The following is a 5,498-nucleotide window of genomic DNA, read 5'->3' on the forward strand; positions in this document are numbered from 1 at the left end:
TTTCCTGCCTGTTGGGGCATCAGTCTCCAGTTTTGGGGACGGGGTTGCAGGGTGAGTGTCTAAGGTATCTTCTGGCTTCTGTGAGGCCTAACACCTCCCTAGGGCTCCCATCTGGGAGGGGTGGGCTCTCTTAGGGCTCCTCTCCCTGGAAACTGTCTTCAGTTGGTTTAAAGTGCTGTTAATGCTCCCACCTGACCTGCGGGACCCACGCGTTTGAGCAGCAGGTGCAGGCGGGCGCGGCCCCCCTAGTCCAGGAGGCTGTTGCTTTGACTTGGAGCCTCCTGGCTCGGCCTCAGCTGAGGACTTTTTTTTTTTTTTTTGACACGGGGTCTTGCTCTGTTGCCCAGGCTGGAGTGTGGTGGTGCGATCACAGTTTGCTGCAGCCTCGGACTCCCAGGCTGAAGCTATCCTCCCACCTAAGCCGCCCGACTATGACAGGTGCACGCCACCACGCCTGGCTGATTTTAAAATTCTTTGTAGAGTTGGGGATCTCGCTGTGTTGCCCAGCCTGGTCTAGACCCCCTGGGCTCAAGTCAGCTGAGGATTTGGTGACCACTGAGCCTGCTCTTCCTGGAATATGGGATCACTGAAATTATGTTTGAGGATTTCAGTTTTGGGGTTACATTAGTAACCATTCTTTGACTTTAGAAAATAATTATTTCACATCCCCCACCCCCCACTGTTGTGACTCCAGGCTCCTGGAGGGAGATGGGGCAGGGGGAGAAGGTTCTCCACGAAGGACTTTGCAGCCAGCCAGGCCGTTTCCTCGTCACATGACCAGGCACTTTAGACTCGTAACTGGGAATTATCTTGGCCTCTGGGGACTTGGTCCTCCGAGGTGCCTGGGTATTGAGTAAGCAGATTCCACATCTTACTACCCGGGATCTCCAAGGCCACACAATCCCCTTTCGAAGCCCCCAGTTTTTCCCAGGGCCCTGCGGGTGCTTGTCTGGGGCATTCTTCTGTCCTTAGAGGGTATTTACTGCCAGGGGGTCAGGGAAGGAGGGGAAGGGAGGGCCTGACTCGGGCCTCCAGGTCCCGGTGGCCCGGGTGCCCCGGCCGTGAGCCCAGCACCGTCCCCTCTGTCCTGTGTGCCTCCCTGGGGCACAGCCTCTGCCTTTCTGTGGGCCTCGGCATCCTCCCAAGTTGTATGTTGGAGGCCCTTGTGAGCTCTGAGTCCGGGATACCTGTGGTCTTGTTCTCATTAGAGATTCTCATGTCAGTTCTGGGTGTTGGGGGAGCCTTGGAGGTGTGGGGAGAGTTTCTCAGCCCGTGGCTCAGCCTTGGGCAGGCCCCACCCTTCCCGCCCTGGCTTGTCATGGGGTAAGGATAGGAGGGCTTGGCCCTACAGGGCAGTGCTGCCTCCCTCCCCCGGCCCCCGGAGCAGGCTGGGTGGGGCCTAGGGGCTTCCAGCACCCTCTGGCCCGTGCAACATTGGGGATGAGGGCCAGTTCCCCCTCCGGGAGTGGCCCCTGCTTTGCTCTGTGCAGTGGTGGAGCCGGGACCAGGGCTCTGCCTCTGGGTCTCATCTGGCGGGACAGGGTCCTGGTCAGCCCAAGCGGGGACAGGGTGTCCTAAGACCTCAGGGCTGTGTCCTGCAGCAGAGCTGGGCGGCCCAATTCCCACCTCCTCAGACCCAGGCCCCCATCACGTTCCCGCTTCTGGGAGGCGTCTTCTCCCTGCCCACCCATCCGAGGGTTGGAGGAAAACATCCGGCTCCGGACACAGGGGCTCTGGCTGAGGGGACAAAGGTCAGAGGAAACAGGAGCCCCACTGCGGAGGCTGAGCCAAGAGGCTGGTCCTGCCACTGCGGATGGAGGTGGCTGTCAACCTGGTGAGAAGGAGATGGGCCCCAGAGCCTCAGACTCCATGCCTGTGAGTGGGCATGGGGTCAGCTAAGGTCAGCGGTGTTGGGGCTGACCGGGAGGGGCCCCCACAGTCTGTCCACCCAGGCTGGGCGTGGCACCTCCCGTTTCCATTTTTTATGCCCTTCCAGTCAACATTCAGAGGTCTCTTGTTAGAAGATGGTAGTGAAGCCAGGAGTGGTCACTGCCCGGCACAGGCCCTGCTAGGATCACCAGGATGTGACTGACCGGCAGCCTCGGGGAGAGACTGGCCAGGGTCCCCAGCTGGGTGGGTGTTTCCTTGCACTCTGCCTGGCACAGTCGGCTCTTGGTCCCTGGACGCCCGACTCTTCCCCCAGACCCAAGCCTCGGGGGTAGGACAGGAGTGTGGGCCTGGACGTGGACCATGGGGATGAGATGCCAGCCCGAGGGCTGCAGGGGTCTAGCCGGGACAGAGCTGACTCTGAGCCTGCCTTGATGGGCTGGAGGCTTCCAGAAGGTGTGTGCTCACCTGGTGCTCGGGATGGGCCTCTGCTCCCTGGAACGGAGTGGCTGGGGTGTTCTGGGTGAGAAGCTCCCAGCCACGCCTCTGTCCACTCTCTGGGGTCTGGTGCAGGAGTCTCTAGGTGGGCGGAGTGGGGGTCCTCTTGAGCCAGGCTGGGCAGGGGACTCTTACACGAGCTTGAGGCCTGGGCATTGCTTCCATTCTTAGTGGATGTGGGAGCGGTGCTGAAGGAGGCAGGATCTTCTTTTTTTTCTTTTTTATAAAGACTGGATCTTGCTTTGTTGGCCAGGCTGGTGTCAAATTCCGGGGATCACAAGTATGAACCTCCTCCATGCCCGATTTGAGGGATTTTTTTTTTTTTTTTTTGAGACAGAGTCTCACTCTGTTGTCCAGGCTGGAGTGTAGTGCAGTGTCCTGATCTCAGCTCACTGCAACCTCTGCCTCCCAGGTTCAGGTCATTCTCCTGCCTCAGCCTCTCGAATAGCTGGGATTACAGGCACACGCCACCATGCCGGGCTATTTTTTGTATTTTTTAGTAGAGATGGGGTTTCACCATGTTGGTCAGGCCGGTCTCGAACTCCTGACCTCAGGTGATCTGCCCTCCTCGGCCTCCCAAAGTGCTGGGATTACAGGCATGAGCCACTACGCCCGGCTGGGATCCTCATGACCCAAGTCAGCATCTGGATTGAGTGACATTCCAAGTCTCTGTTGAGAGACCCCCAGGTTGGGCTGTGGGGCGATGGGGCCAGGGCTCTGCTCTTTTGGAGTCTAGGCTTCCTTTCTGTGAAAGAGGTGAGAAGGAGTGCAGGTTAGGAATGGAGATTCAACACTGTGTGACCCTGGGCAAGGGGCTTCCCTTGTCTGTGCTGTGTGTTCTCATCTCTAAAATGGACCACGATGGCGTCCTCACAGGGTAGCTGTGAGGGTTACAGTGATGGGCGTGTGCGGTCCAGTCACGTGTCTTTCATGGCTGATACTCTGTCTTGGAGCTTTGAAAGGGTCAGGACATAACCTGGAGTTGGGGTGGGGTCCCCTGCAGGGAGTGACTGTCCCAAGCCCTCCTCAGGGCGTGTCTGCAGCCTCTAGGCTTTGTAGCAGCAGGGACTCGGCATCCCAGGTCTAGAGGGGTGACAGCGTCCCTTCATTATAGTCTCGGGTGAGTTCGTGCCGGGAGTGTTGTGGTGGGCAGGCTTACGATGCAGATGAACTCAGCTGTGGGAAATTGGAATGTCTGGTGTGATGAGGTGCAGCCCACATCTCTGGGACAGAAAAAGGGGAGGGACATGGAGACCCCCCCATCACTTGGGCTCCAGCTTGGGTCTGGGGGCCGGGCCACCTACCGTGGGGGTCCTGAGGACATTGTAGTCTCTGTTCTTTGGACTTGGCCTTCTTTTATGGAGGAGGTTTTTGTGAGAATCCAATATTCATTTTGTGTTCTTGGGAGAAAAATGCAGCTATTTCCTGGCCAGACAGAGGTGGTGGAACGGCCCAGAATCCTGGCATACTCAGAAACAGGTGCAATCATAAATCGCTGTTTGTTTTTGTTTGATAAAAATGGGCTTGTCTGAGGAGACAGTGGGTTCCCAGACGAGCGGCCGTGCCGTGTGCCTTTCGCACGGTGCCCAGAGGGGCGGCATTTCTGCTGTGTCCTGGGAGCCCACATACCTGCGGCGGCTGGCCATCTTGAGTGGATGAGAGAGCAAGCCTGCCCCTCGCCTGGGCTTTGGTGTCTGGCCAGATGGGCCTGCGGTCTCTGCCGAGCCGGGCCCTGGTATCTGCCCTGCCGAGGGAACTAGGTGAGGCTGCTTGTTGACCAAAGAGGCTGTGCCACCCGGAGGGTCAGGGCTGGGAGCAGAACAGGGCGCCCTGCCCGAGCCCATCCCCACGAACCCAGATTTCAGAGCCCACCTGCCCCATGCCTCACTTGGCCGCCCCTGCAGAGGCTGAGGGTGGGTGGGAGCAGCAGAGTAGGGGTGCTTTGAGCCCAGGAGGTGGCAGGATGTGAGGCTGGTGCTGTTCCACCTGCTGGGACCTGTGTCCAGGGCCTCCAGGGGAGGGGAAGAAGGAGCTCGGCCCCTGCCAAGGCAGGAGGGGGCTGGGTCTGGTTTTGTGCACTGGGATCCCTAGTTACTACCTGGCAGTTCTTGACTCAGGGAGGGCTAAAGACATGCTTGGAGGGCTGGGGGTGGCTGAGGTCCCAGGCGGCCCTGCTGCTCCTCTTGAGGCTTTGCTGCAGTTCATCCTTAGGCTGGGCCTCTCCCACCCCAGGCCCTCAACAGGAGCATGACTCTAGACTCACTCTCTGCCTGTGGTGGGTGGGGGGTGGTACTGTGCTGAGCCTGGGGACCAGGGGGCGGGTTGGTTTCGAGGCTCTGTGTTAGAATAGACGCCGGTGGCAGCCCACTCCTGAAGGTTGGCTTTGTCCTCAGTTCTGGGGGCTTCTGCATGTGCAGCCTCATTTATTCCTCAACCCCTGAGTGGGTGTGATCGGCTTCCCTTTTCCAGATGGGAGGTGGAAGTGTGTGCACAGCTGCAGAAGCCTCTCTGGAGGATTCTGTTCTGGGGAAAGGGGCAGATTGCCGCGGGAGTTGGGGGACTGGTCTGAGGCCTCCCGAACGGGACGGAACCCCATCCAGGAAGCGGCGGTGTCCTGGCCGCTTTCTCTCACGCTTTGTGACGTAGCGAAACCTCCCAGGCCAGGTCCTGTTTCTGAGCTGGCTCCTGACCCCAGGCGTCCCACGCCCTGCACCTGTTGAGCTCATACTTGGCTGTCTGTTCATGCCCCAGGCAGGCCAGACCACTTCACACGCCTGCAGGCACCCTTTGCACTGTGGGTTAACCATTAACTCAGCCTTGGACAAGCCTGGTCCCCAGTGCCTTAGGGACCGGCTTACCTTCGGAGCCTGCCTGGTCCCAGGGTGCAGAGCTGACCTTCTGCCTGGGGGTCCTGCTGATGCCCAGTCTCCAGAGTCCCCTACCCCACCCCCTGAAGAAGGTTGGGAAACATTCCCCTCTTCCCTCCTTTACCCTCCTGACTGCCTGGGAGGCAGGGCCACTGGGCTGGGGGCATCTGACCTTGTGCTGAGGTCTCCTCATTCACCCAGCAGCGTGCATTCCCCCACGCCCCTGTGCTCAGGGGGTGACCCGGC

The 5,498-nt window shown here is 59.3% G+C and overlaps 1 protein-coding gene across 1 annotated transcript in view; it reads left to right on the forward strand.

The window, feature by feature from the left end:
- PDGFA (platelet-derived growth factor alpha polypeptide) overlaps nucleotides 1-5,498 on the forward strand; it is a 29,575-nt gene that overhangs the window by 12,613 nt on the left and 11,464 nt on the right. The window lies entirely within an intron of this gene.

The sequence above is a fragment of the Mandrillus leucophaeus genome, unplaced genomic scaffold (assembly GCF_000951045.1).
Source record: "Mandrillus leucophaeus isolate KB7577 unplaced genomic scaffold, Mleu.le_1.0 Scaffold180, whole genome shotgun sequence".
Classification (NCBI taxonomy): domain Eukaryota; kingdom Metazoa; phylum Chordata; class Mammalia; order Primates; family Cercopithecidae; genus Mandrillus; species Mandrillus leucophaeus.